This window comes from Panthera uncia, chromosome B4, assembly GCF_023721935.1.
Source record: "Panthera uncia isolate 11264 chromosome B4, Puncia_PCG_1.0, whole genome shotgun sequence".
Taxonomy (NCBI): domain Eukaryota; kingdom Metazoa; phylum Chordata; class Mammalia; order Carnivora; family Felidae; genus Panthera; species Panthera uncia.
Window position 1 is genome coordinate 33,319,437 of NC_064809.1, and position 13,993 is coordinate 33,333,429.

The 13,993-nt window shown below is 40.9% G+C and overlaps 1 long non-coding RNA gene across 1 annotated transcript in view; it reads right to left on the reverse strand.

Moving 5' to 3' along the window:
• Positions 1-13,993, reverse strand: part of LOC125918695 (uncharacterized) — a 32,807-nt gene that overhangs the window by 6,200 nt on the left and 12,614 nt on the right. Inside the window, exon 2 of the long non-coding RNA XR_007456557.1 lies at positions 11,156-11,312. This is a non-coding gene — a long non-coding RNA (uncharacterized LOC125918695). The remainder of the gene's footprint in view (positions 1-11,155; positions 11,313-13,993) is intronic.

A 13,993-nucleotide genomic window follows, 5' to 3' on the forward strand; every position in this document is an offset into this window, starting at 1 on the left:
TGTGATGTGGCTTCTGGTAAATATGCATCCCATCTTGCCTGCCCTCCTGCATGGCAATGTATAGCCTTTAACATTACTTGCAGTTCTCCAAGTTCACCAAGCTTTCATTTTCTTGAGTCTGTACCCATTCTCCCTTGGACCAGAGAGACCACCTCCCACCTCACTTGTTCTTCATTTGGTTTAGCTTATCACTTCCTCTTAGAAGTTTCCCTCTACTCTCATAAGGTTGGATCTGGGGCCCCAGGTGAGGTTCTTTCTATAGCACCTTTTGCCTGATCAGATCAGAGCTTATCATACCTGTTGACTTCTCCATCTGCCCTCACTAGAGTGTCATCTGCCTCCCTAAATCCAGGCACAATATCTGATTTATCACTGCATCCCGTATCTACCACATAGTAGATACTCTCTGAGTGATGGGTAGATGGGCAGACAGAAGGATGTTCAAATGGATGGATTTCACAGGTTTTGAAATTCAAACCTGAAAATTCAGGTTCAGTCAACACTTTCAACTGGAAATACCTTTGATCAAGACCTAAAGTATGGTTTATCCAAATTAATAAGTTACTATATATAGCATTCAAGAGTTTATAAAACACTGTCATATTTTTTGTCTTATTTGACACACTTAAAAACCTATGAAGTGAGACAACCAACCACAAGTAGAAGTCTTGGCACTCTGTAACAGAATGAGTACTACACTTTATCTTAATTCCTAATTTAAAAACATGTTTACAACTTGCAACCAACTTCTATGAAAAGTAGAAAAAACAAACAAAAATAATAAAAGAGAGCAAGTGAGCAAGAGATAGCATGTGAGAGCAAAAAGAAATTCCTAAAATCAATTTGTTTTTGTTCAAAATAATAATAATAATAAATAACCTATGAAGTAAGAAGAAAACCATCATCATCAGCCATCATTCATTATAAATGAAGAAGCTATGGATTGTCCAAGATCAGAAAGTTAGTGAATGGAAAATGCAGAATAAGTGCTCACATCTTCCTTCCACTCACTTGACTGTGATGTGTTTAACCTTCAGGAATGATAAAAATCAGAATAATTAATTCTGAAAGCAGGACCTTTCCTTAAACAGTATAGTATCATAGTATCCTCTGGCTTCTACAGGGTCCTACCAAGGTCCTAGTTCACAGGTACCTAGAAAATACTAACTAGCTCCACAGTAGCAAAACCATTCCTGAGGAGCCTTGCTTTTTTCACACATTCCAAAAAAAGAAGGAAAGAAAGAAAGAAAGAAAGAAAGAAAGAAAGAAAGAAAGAAAGAAAAAGAAAACCAAGCACCCTAAGGACCAATATCTGGGATTTTTCCTTTACATTCATTCACCCTATATCTCTGTATTGCAAATCAAGCCCAATTTCTTTTGATTCTCAGCAGAGAAATAAATAAAGCATGAGCACTGTTTATATCTCATCTGCATCCAAAAAGACAGAAAATGAGAAGAATTTATCATTAGTCCTCATTTAAATAATCTCTTCCTTCTGCCCTCTGTGGTCCAAGTTAGACGATTCTAATTGCATTTTACATAGGATCTGTTTTCCAAGCATTCAGTCATTTTATTTGCTCTTATGCAGACCCTATCCAATTGTTCCCATTCTCTCTTTCACTTTTAGAGTCAAAACTAGACATGGGTCACCAGTAAGATTCTGGTTAAATTCAAGAATAGTGGGAGAATGAAGGGAAAAAAAAGAATAGTGGAAAGATGACTCCCCTATGATCTAATAATTTCACTACTTGGTATAAACACTAATTTAAAGGGATACATCCACCCCTATTGCATCATTATTTACAACAGTTAAACTATGGAAGAAGCCCAAGTATCCATCAATAGATGAATGAATAAAGAAGATGTGGTTTATATATATACAATGGAATATTACTCAGCCACAAAAAAAGAATGAAATCTTGCTGTTTGCAACAACATGGATAGAGCTAGAGAGTATAATTCTGAGTGAAATAAGTCAGAGAAAGACAAATACCACATTACCTCACTCATATGTGGAATTGGAGAAACAAAACAAATGAGCAAAGGAAAAAAAGAGAGAGAGAAAAAAAAACCAAGAAATACACTCTCAACTATAAAGAACACACTGATGGTTACCAGAGAGGAGGTGGGTAGGGGGATGGGGAAAATAAGGGATGGGGATTAAAAAGTACACTTATGAAAAAAATAAAAATCAAATAAAATGAAAAAAGAAAAGAATAGTGGAAGGATGATTTCATGGACCTTGAGACTTACCCTGTCCAGCTGGGTGTGTCCACAGAGCAAACCAAGCACTGTGAGGCTCATGGCTACTGCCTTCGAACAAGAGAAAGGACAGAAAGAGCATCTAGACAGCAAAAGGCCTCCCCTTTCCCACACACACACACCACAGTTACTCTTGCCTTTATGTAGATCAGTTAAGTACTGATCCTTTGCTTTTTGCAAAGTAAAACTGTGCAAAACCAGAAGCCCTGATTTCAGAGACACTGAGAAGGCCCATGTCTCCATAATCACAAGTCCTGGAATTTTCAGAATTATCCTGACTTCAAGAAGTTTATTCTGGTTTGCCACAAACCATCAAATTATCCTAAAAGTGCCAACATTTCTATTTCTTTTCTTTTTTTTTAATTTTTAAATTGTTTATTTATTTTTAAGAGAGAGACAGAGTACAAGCATGGGAGGGGCAGAGAGAGAGGGAGACACAAAACTGAAAGCAGGCTCCAGCCTCTGAGCTGTCAACACGAGCCCGATGTGGGGGCTCAAACTCATGAACCGTGAGATCATGATCTAAACCGAAGTTGGGTGCTTAACAGATTGAGCCACCCAGGAGCCCCAATTTTTTTAAATTTATTTTGAGAGAGAGTGTGTGTGTGCCTGTGTGAGTTGGAGAGGGAAGAAAGAGAGGGAGACAGAGAATCCCAAGCAGCTTCTGAGCTGACAGCACGGAGCCCACCATGGGGGTCCAACTAACAAACCACAAGATCATGACCTGAGCCAAAATCAAGAGTCAGACACTCAATTGATTGAGGCACCCAGGCACCCCCAACATTTCTATTTCTAAATTACACCTAAGGAAAAGCTTCTTACATCTAAAATCAATTTTAAAAGAAAATCTATCAGCAGACAATGTGTCCAAATTTTTAATTTAAGAAACTATGGTCAATGAATCCAGGTTTTTCCAGAAGCAGCATTTTATCTGCCTGCTCCAACCTACAGTTCCACAGCTAGAGCATCATCCCTTTTTATCTGAAGGTGCTGTCAGAGATATTACTGGGCAAACATCTCTGTGAGAGATGCTATCTTAAGCTTTTACCAGCCATTTATAACTTAGAGGGAAAGTGTTTTAGATTCTATGCTGAAAACAAAGTTTTGTTCAAGAGAAAGAAAGGCAAGAGCAGGAGACTGGAATGACAACCTTATTGTCACACCTTAAAGAGTGTGTTTAAACATCTTTGTGATCATCATCGCTCCCCCCACCCACCCCACCTCCATGAAATGTGAATACCACAAATACACCATACATCTGTTTATGTATTGTATGTATATCAGTGCTTCCTTTATACCCAAGAGGAGTGTGGTTTTTCCAGTTCCCCAAGTACAAAGCTCCCTGCTTGGGGGCAGTATTGTACCCATTGAGAATGCATAGTTGAGAAGTCATTTGTCAGAAAGAAAATACAGTTATAACTAAGAAGTTGAGAGGCACCAAAGACAAGCTCCTTGCACAGCACTGTTTTGCTTGATTTGACCATGCTGTCTTTCTGCATCCTTGACAGCCATTCCCAGACTATGGGAACAGAATTCAGCTTACACACAGTCTTTCTCCACTTGCAGGGTCCCGTTCTCCTGGCCCTGACCATACCTAGGTTAACTGGCCCCTGAGAAAGAGACAATGTTGCTGGGCAAGTAGGTCCCCACACGACACTCATGATTCACTATGGGACCATATGCAGGGTCAGATGCCCCCAGAAAGTAGTCAGGCATTAGTCCAGAGGTCTGTAGGCATAGTCTGCACTTTTCACCTGGTTATGGATGAAGAAAGGGCCTGACATCAGGAAACACATGACTAGCAGAAAGGGAAAAGGAATACCAAGTCCCACTCTCCTCTGAGGAGGCAACAAGACACTACTAAGAATAGTCATCACACTGCACTGATCTGGAACCAATGTTGTCTACTTTTTTATTAATACTAGCTACCGCCTTGGTAACTGGAAAGTACAAAGTGAGTTTAAAAGAGCCCCATAGACTATAATGTACACCTGAAACTAATATAACACTGCTAACTAACTGGAATTAAAATTAAAATATAGGGACGCCTGGGTGGCTCAGTCGGTTGAGTGTCTGACTTCAGCTCAGGTCATAATCTCACAGTCCATGAGTTTGAGCCCTGCGTCAGGCTCTGTTCTGACAGCTCAGAGCCTGGCGCCTGCTTCCAATTCTGTGTCTCCCTCTCTGCCCCTAACCCACTCATGCTCTGTCTCTCTCTGTCTCAAAAATAAATTTAAAAAAAACATTAAAATTAAAATATAAATAATAAATAAGCAAGTAAGCAAGCCCCATAGATGAAAGCTAAGAGAAGAAAAACAGAAGAATTAGAAATCCAAGGCAGCAAGGAGCAACAGATAAAAAGCTTCCCCCAAATGCAAATCTAGATGAAACAAAGGTAAACAAGATAATGTCAGCTAGGATTGTCCAAGGAAACAAGAAAGAGTTCTATAAATATAGCCAGAAAAAAAATATTTGTCTTAGCTGATGAGATCACCACACATGGCTCATGATAGGGATCTTTTGTTGCTCCCTTAATTGAAGCTTGGAAGAGAACAGAAATGAGAGCAGAAATCAGATTACTGGCCCACAAGATCTGCGTTCCAATAAGCCATTCCATTTTTAATTAAATACAGCTGAAGTCATTAAGACTTCATACCATGAACCTGGACTGTAGTCTGTGTTTTCGTTGACATGCTGGCCCCCACCTTTTCTACCCACCCCCTACTCCCAGCAACAAACTAGCTAGTGGCTTACCCACACTGAACAAATGGAGTCAAAAACAGGAAGAAGCAGATGGCCATGAGTTGGACATAGGCCTAGGGGAGGGGAAAGGCTGAACAAATCCCTAGCCTCCACTTCCCAGGGACTTCCTTTTTCTCTGAAAGACACTCACTATACAGACAGGAGCAGGAGAAGGGCTGGAGTCCTCCACAAATATTCAGTCCCTGCTACATGCCAAGTAGAGTTCTAGACATTTGGGAATATGGCAATGAACAAGACCAGTCTCTCCCTCAAAGAGCTTACATTTGGAGCTGGGTGTGGGAGACTGGGGGATAGTTGGAGGCAGACAACATAAATGATGAATATATGAGATCATTTTACATACTGGTAAGTGCTATATAGAACACAAAATAGAGATAGAGGATGATTGGAGGGATTCTTTAGCTCAGGAGGTTAGGGCAGGCCTGACTGACCAGATGCTGCAACCTGAAAGGTGAGGAGGCAGTTAGGCAACAGGGGAAAGTGTTCCAAGAAGAGGGAACATGGAATGGAAAGCCACTTAGTCAGAAAAGAGTTGGGCATATTCAGAGGACATAAAGAAGGCAAGTAGGGCAACAGCATAGTGGGCAACAAGAGCCAAAGGGAGAAAAGTGTCTGCAAGCAGGCGGGACCACTTATGCAGGGCCTTGTGGACAATGGAAAGGAATTTGAATTCTGGGGAATATCTTAAAGAGAGGAATGCTGTGACACATACCCATTTTAGAAAGATCACTCAGGCTGCTATTAGAGAATGGACCATGCCAGAGGAGACCAGGAATGGAGACAAGGAAGACTAGGTAGGGGTTTGGGTCCCAGGAAGAGAGAGGGTAGTGGTTTAGATCTGGGTGGAGGCAGTGGAACAGTTAGTTGTGGTCCATTGTGAAATGCATTTTGAAGATTAAAAAAATAGGAAGATTCATTGTAAGGTGTAAGAAAAAGCAAAGAGTTAAGGATGACTCCTGGGTTTTTGTCCTTAGCAACAGGGTAAATTGTGTCTTCATTTAATAAGACGGGGAAGACTAGGAAATAAATGGGTTTGGAATGAGAAGGAGTCAAGTATTCTGTTTTAGACTTATTAACTTTGAGATTACTACTCTACATTCTCTCTTGCATACCAAGAGAACTGATGAACTTTATGCCTTAGTTTCCTCCTCTTTATAATATAATAGTACCTACTACCTTCCTGGATTGATGTGAAGATTAAATGAGTAAATATGTATAAAGCAGTTAGAACAGTTCCTGTCTCAGAATAAGAAGCATGATATAAGTGATTGATATTAATAGTAAGGCAGTGTTTTTTTCTTTTTAGTTGCAAATGGTGATGAGGAGGAGAGAGAGAAATATTTGAAAATTTAGGAGAGAAAGGGAAGCAGCAGGGTGCACAGCAGAGACCAGGAATGATTCCCAGAGTCCAAGTAGAAGATTGACCTCAGATAGTAGCAAGGACACTTCTGCTGCAGAAACAAAGAGATTCTGCTTGTGTGGTACAAATGCATTCAGACCAGAGAGGAGAGTGTGTGGAGGAGATAGTTCTCCTCCGACCACACCAATTTTCTCCATGAAATATGAGGCAAGTTCATTATCTAGTATGAAGGGCAGGGAAGGGGTGCAGGAGACTTAAAATGAGAGTCAGGAGTATGAACTTGTCTTCTCCAAAGTGGGGGGATGAGCTCACTAGGAAGGTAGTCTGGCAGGTGGAAGAAACATTGGTATCTCAAACTGCCTCAAAGGATACAAGGTTGGTTTTGCTGTATGTTCCAGTTATTTATTCTCCGTTGAGTGTTTGGTGAGTAGCTGCTGTGTAGACGTCTAGCACTGCACTACATACTTGGGGAGTACAGAGGGGGACAAGGTGTGTGCAGTCTGGATAAAGAGAAAAGTTTTTAGTAAATGAAATAATGTGAGGACAAAAAAATAATTCAATTTGGAACCAAAAGAGCATACTATGGAAAAGCATCCTACCAAATTCAGAGGAAATGGAATTTGTTGTGTGCTGGAAGCATAAAGGATGGCCTCCCAGTGGAAGTAGTCTGAGCTCAGCCTTGAAAGACAGGTTATAGGAACTCAATCATCCCCAAACCAGAGGCCTCTATTACCTATAATCCCTGGGCTTTGTATCCATCTTTATCATGCATATTGCCCCAAGACTGCTCTAATAACATAGAGCTGATTCACCTGCTTTGTCTAAAGACAAAGGATGGCATGAGCCATCCTATGTCAGCAGCAGCAACAATAGCAGAATTCAACAGACTTCTGGGTTTTGTTTTGGTTTGTTTGGTTTTTTTGAGAGGGGGACAAGTATTGTCTTCTGAAGCAGAGAAGGTTTCTTCAATCTTAATTGGCTTTCCTATTCCTAACATCTTCATTTGCAGGGCATATGGGAAAGTGCTAATTCTGAAAGATTCTGGCAGAAAGATAATAACCAAAGAGGTCATGCTGAAATCCAGCCACATCTTTTTCCCTTGACAATGGGGCCCACATTTTTGTTCCTTGCACAATAGAACAGTCTGTTTTGTTATCAATAATTATCAGCCTAGTCCAACTCTTGAGTCCTGACCTTCTCTGAGGCCCTTGGGACCTACCCCAGCAAAAGGGTCATAAGAGACTCTACTGCCTCTCTTAAGTGTCAGGCTAAGGAGTAAGTGGAAAGACTTATGGCTAAACCCCAAAAATGTGTTCCTTACAGTGTTCAAGGCAGAAGGATCCAAAGTCGTTTTTTAAACTGGAATTGCTTGTAAGGCTGCTTCCCTAAAAGGCAACTCAAATCCTGCCTTTTGCTTGCCCTTCCCTGGCTGCCTGCCACCATGCTGCTACTGAGACTCTCTAAGGGCAAGGGTTCTTCTGGTCCCTTCTCCCCTATCTGAATCCCCTAACTCCCCGTTCAGCTACCTGCAGCCCATACAGGATAAAACTGAATGTTTGGAAAGCTTTTCCAGTAACGTTCTATAGGTAAAATGTCCCTAGTTACACATGGTACAACACACAGCCCATACTTTCAGACTCTGGGATGGTACAAGGGCCTCCTGGAATCACTTCCTAGCAGGCTGAAGCCCAGTCCAGGTCACTTCAGAACTTCTGAAGTTACTATTCCTTCATACACCTCTGTGTTATGATCTTGTCTCAGGCTATCAGATAATTTGGAAGTCAGACAAATTTGGTTATCTACCCTGTGTCCTCCAAGTGGTTGTGATCCACTCAATTAGAGAAGTTATCACAGCCTAAAAGCACGATGTGCTCACAAAGGACTGTGGATTTCATCTGCCCTGCCCTCTGCAAAGTACATTTTCCTTGGGTTCTATATGCTGGGAATAAGGGCTGTGACCCAGGCCTCCTATGTGAAAACCACACCTCACCACCTTTCTCACTCTAGATGCTGCCTTCCTTGCCTTCTTTGCCTGAGCCCTCGAGATGAATATTTTCTAGGGACCTATCTAACTTTCCAGGCTCAGGAGTGGTAGTAAGAAACAAAAGTGGCTTTGAAAATCCTTATAAAAGTGAAGCAAATGAAGCACTTAGAATATGAGGGAGGACAGGAAGGGGACTCCATTAAAGGCAATATAATAATACAGATAAAAATTGAAGGGTTGGTAAAGGAGATGAGTAAGAGGAATCAGGGTGAGATAATAGGGGTTCAAGGAGCTTGATCTAATAATAACAAGTGAGCTCCACTTGGTGATTGCCAAGATCCGTAAATGGAGAAAGGCAGAATAGCCTTCTGTTTGCCATTGGAAGGAAGGAACTAATCCCTTTGGAAAAGGAATGGGTTCTAAGAGGGTTGAAAGAATTGCTCCAGACACCACATGATTTCCAAGGAGTAAGGGAATGTAAACCAGCAGCAAGAGCAAGTCACTACTGTGCATGTCTGTTCTAGTTGTGCTTCTGGCTCCCTGTGTGGTCCTAGATCTGTCATTTCTTTCCTGGATTCTTTTTCTTTCTTTCTTTTTTTTGGAGAGCGCAAGTGGGGGAGAGGCAGAAAGAGAGGGATAGAATATCTAAGGTGGGCTCTGTGCTGACAGGAGCGAGCTTGATGTGGGGCTTGAACGCTTGAACCGCAAGATCATGTCCTGAGCCAAAGCCAGACATGCAACCAACTGAGCCACCCAAGTGCCCCTGCTTCTTAGATTCTTAAATGTACTGACACATGCTGGAGATTTGGGAGCTATATTTATTAAATATTCTCAGGTCCTGGAGAAAAAGATTTTTCTTATTTATTTATGCTCGTCAGCTTATTTATATTTCATGACACCTACACCATCTCTTTGAAAATCAATTATGAGATGTGATCTACATAGAACATGCACCAAGTACCAGATGATGTGGGTTAAGATTGTCAGAGAACATAAGACATTATATATGTGCCAATAGTCTATTTTTAAATCAATGTTCTTTGTTGGAAAGTATTGTAAGGGTTAATAAAGACCTTACCAGAGAGACCTAGGATTTCCTGAACATTGCTGTTTGTGGGGAGATCAGAACTAACTTTCTTAAAAAAGGTCTCCATTTTAACTCAATCATTTGGCCGTTCAAGTTTATCTGTCTGTAACTTCTTCCTTCTACAAATGATTTTTTGATGTGAGACCACTTGGAAGCTCTCCTAAATGCCACCTAGATAACACCTTAAGTTCAATTTGTGAAGGTAAGTTACCATCTTGAAGCAAAATGGTAGTCAGTATAGGTGTTCAATGGCATAATTCTGTATTCATTCTAAGAAAGACTTACCAAATCATTAGCTTATAGATTAATGGACTGTGAGTGCCACACAAGCCTTAAATATCATGTAACAGATAAGGACACCAAATCACTTGCTCACAGGCACACAGCAAGGTGCAAGGCAAGATCAAGATCTTCATTTCCACTCAAACCCATAGCACTTCAGATTTACTTGTAGATTCCATGATATCATTTAAGATTTGAGTGATTTTGACCAAATTTAACACTGTGGAAAAGCACATAAAAATAATTTTGATGTTGGTTCAACTTATGATGTAGAATGAAAATGAAAACCAAAAACAACTTGTCAATAAAAGCCTGGCTTTTTTATTGGATGTCAGTGATATCTGACAAATAGTAGAGGTTAGAAAATAAATGTCTTCTAAGAAGAAAAACTTCAATTTCCTATATTAAAAATAACCCACTGGGTCAGTTGGTTAAGCATGCTGCTCTTGATTTCAGTTCAGGTCATGATCTCATGGTTCATGAGTTCAAGCTCTGCATCAGGCTCCATGCTGGCAGTGTGGGGCCTGCTTGGGATTTCTCTATTTCTTTCTCAAAATAAATCATCTTAAAAAAAATAATCCATTGAACACTGCCAATATTTTTATAGTTAACAACTATCCTTCTCACACTTATCAGCAGGATGTGTGACATCTGTCCCTTTGTTTATGTAGTAATATTTCTATAGGTGTTTAAAGTATTTTATCAGTCACTTTTTAAACCCCATTTTATCCTCAAGAAAAAAGGATAGGTGGAAGTGAGTATTTTTTGAAAATCAAAGAAAGTCAAAAGGTTTGGTTTAAGATTATTTAGGAAGTATGTTGTGAGTCTGGTAATAGTCTAACTGAAGTGTCGAGGTTAAGGGCCTGCAGTAGAACTAAGACTTTAGAAAGAGGGAAGGAGGAAGGGAGAGAGGGAGGGAGAAAAGTGAGTCTGGGGAAGTAAAGAAAGAGAAAAAGATAATGAGGGAAGAGATTGTTTCTTTTCTCTCCTGAAGGCCTCCTAGCAGAATCCATCAACCAAGAGCAGGACAAGCATTGCATAGAGAAATGGGAACACAACCAGTTGGAGATGTTTTAGCCCTGCACACAACCTAAGTCTAATAGTTTACTGAGCTGGTCCCCTATTCAAGTTATACAGTCCTTATTGAACTTTTGGGCTTCAGCTTCAAGAGGTCCTCCTTCACTTTCCCTAAGCCCTGAATTCTTCAGGAATTCTGCAGGGCCTGGGATAGCAGCACTCAGTCCCTCCAGGGAGAGAGAAAAAAGCATCTTGTTTCCTGAGCCCTGGTGCTTCATTCCCAAGAGTGGGGAGTACAGAAGGGTGGGAAAGGGGTGAAGATATGGTTTGGGGAGGAAGTTTTCATCTCCAATCCAGAGAGCTTCTCTGGGGAGGAGAGTGATGGTAAACGGAGCCTCACTATTATTTTCCTGTGTTGCTGTTGGAGATGGGGGTTCCTGGCAGCTGGCTTTGGCCCTGGCTTTGGCCTTTGTTTCCCTACTCTCTCCTCTTGGCACAGTCAGAAGCTTTCAGTGTTGTGCTTTCAGGATCACATGGTTCAATCTTTGCACAGCTGCCTGGGGAGAAAAAAAAAAGAGTGAGAGAGAGACTGAGATGGAGAGAGCACCCGTTCTATTCTTACCATGTGTGAGGCTAAACAATTATTATTGGCATAACTAAAAGCCCATCAAAGCATTCTCTCCCTGACCCCTACCCCTAGTTACATAACACACCACTTCTCACTCCATTTCTGGACCATTCACACCCAAATCATCCTCTGCCATCCACACACATGCTTCTCTCCACATTCCTATCCACCGTCCCCTGAGCACACACACTCTCTCACATCCACAATACAGAGGGTGTGTGTATATATATTATCACACCTACTGAAAGGGAAGTCAACATTTTAATCAACCCAATACTCTGCACCTGATGCTGGATGAAGAGTTTGATTTTTTTTGGAAAGTATCAGTGGCTCTGGCAATTTACACAGATACACACACACACACACACACACACACACACACACACACAACTGGCCTTTTCCATACCACTTCAAAGTTTTACAGTCTGTGTCCTTAACCCTCTCTCTTCAATATAAACTCGTAAGCTCCATCCTCCTCTTTTCCACTAACACTGCATCTTTCCCACCTGAAAAATTAACACAACCATGGTTTTTCAAAAACCAATCCTCCAGGCCCCCAGTAGTAAGTTTCACCCCTCAGTCTTTCCCACAAAAACTTGACTCAGCCTGCTCTGTTTATTTCTACATGTTTATATCACCAATTAATGGCCTTTATCAGTCACTGCAAGCAGCAACAGCTAAAGTGAAAAAGCGTCCTTGGCATGCCTCATGTTGCTTCAGGCTACCTCAAACTGGTCTTTATTAGCTTAACACCTTGAATGGCCAACAGGAAATGTGATCTTACAAAGTATGGTTATAAAGTAAGATAGTTCTGGGGCACCTGGGTGGCTCAGTCGGTTAAGTGTCTGACTTTGGCTCAGGCCATGATCTCACGGTCCATGGGTTCGAGCCCTGCGTCGGACTCTGTGCTGACAGCCTGGAGCCTGCCTCAGATTCTGTGCCTCCCTCTCTCTCTGACCCTCCCCCGTCCATGCTCTGTCTCTCTCTGTCTCAAACATAAACACTTTAAAAAAATTTTTTTTTTTTAATTTTTTTTTTTAACGTTTATTTATTTTTGAGACAGAGACAGAGCATGAACGGGGGAGGGTCAGAGAGAGAGGGAGACACAGAATCGGAAGCAGGCTCCAGGCTCTGAGCCATCAGCCCAGAGCCCGACGCGGGGCTCGAACTCACGGACCGTGAGATCGTAACCTGAGCCGAAGTCGGACGCTCAACCGACTGAGCCACCCAGGCGCCCCAAAAAATTTTTTTAAAAATAAAGTAAGATAGTCCTTTAAAAAAAAAAAAAAAGACTAGTCTTAGGGCACCTGAGTGGCTCAGTCATTTAAGTGTCTGACCTTTGGTTTCAGCTCAGTCATGATCTCAACAGCTTCATGGGTTCCAGCCCCACATCAAGCTCTGCACTGGCAGTGTGGTACCTGCTTGGAATTCTCTCTCTCTCTCCCTCTCTCTCTGCCCCTCCGCTACTTGCACAGTCTCTCCCTCTCCAAAAATAAATAAATAAACTTAAAAACCAACAAACAAACAGACCAGTCTTAGATATTCAAATAAAATTTCATATGATATTGTGATCAGCATAACTGGGATTGATCTTTTACTTCTCAAAGTCATTAGCGGGACATTCATTTAAATGTGTAATTTTTCATATGTTAATTAAAAACTAGTCTCATTACTTTATAGGTCCAATTCTATATCCAAGAAAGTTTTGAAACATACAGAAGCATAAAGATAACTAACAAATACATAATAAATGCTTACAATGCTTATTCCTTGGTTTATTTGCTGAAATTGTATCTTGTATAGTATGGGGTACAAACTACAGCCTGAGGTCCAAATCCTGTTTTTGTACAATCTGTGAGCTAAGGATAACTTTTATATTTTTTCAATGGTTGAAGAAAGCAGAACAATATTTCATGACATGTGAAATTATATGAAATTCAAACTTCAGTGTTCGTAAAGTTTTATTTGAACATAGCCACACTTACTTGTTTACATATTTTCTATGGCTGCCTTCGCACTACAACAATAGAGTTGTGTAGCTAAGACAGAGATCTTATATCTCCCAAAACCTAAAATATTTAGGAAATATTTTAACAGGAAAGTTTGCTGACTCCTGCTCTATGGTATGGCTTTTCAATCCCTAAATATCTCTGGGAAGGGTTCTATATATTTAGGAACAAATTGGGTTTACTAGAAACAGAAACCTGAAATGATAGCGGCTTAAATAAGGTAGGGGTTCATTTTTCTCTCACGTAAAAGAAAACTGAAGATAGGCACACTGAGCTGATGTAGCGTCCTGGTGGTCATCAGAAACTAAGTCTTCTTTCTGCTCTGCCATCCTTACTACAATGGTTTTCATCTTCAAGATTACATCATAGTCACATAATGGTTACTGGAACCCCAATCATCACATCATGTTCCCAGGAGCGGGAAGTAGAAGGTGGTCAGAACAAAAGAGCAGTACTCCCAGATGAGTTAGCCCTCATTAAACAACTTCACCAGAAGTTCTATCCAAATATTCTTCTTATACCTAATTGGGCAGCTCCATTTGCAAAGGAGTTTGAGCAATGTAGTTCACAGCTGAGAACATTGCCACCCAAATAAAATCAG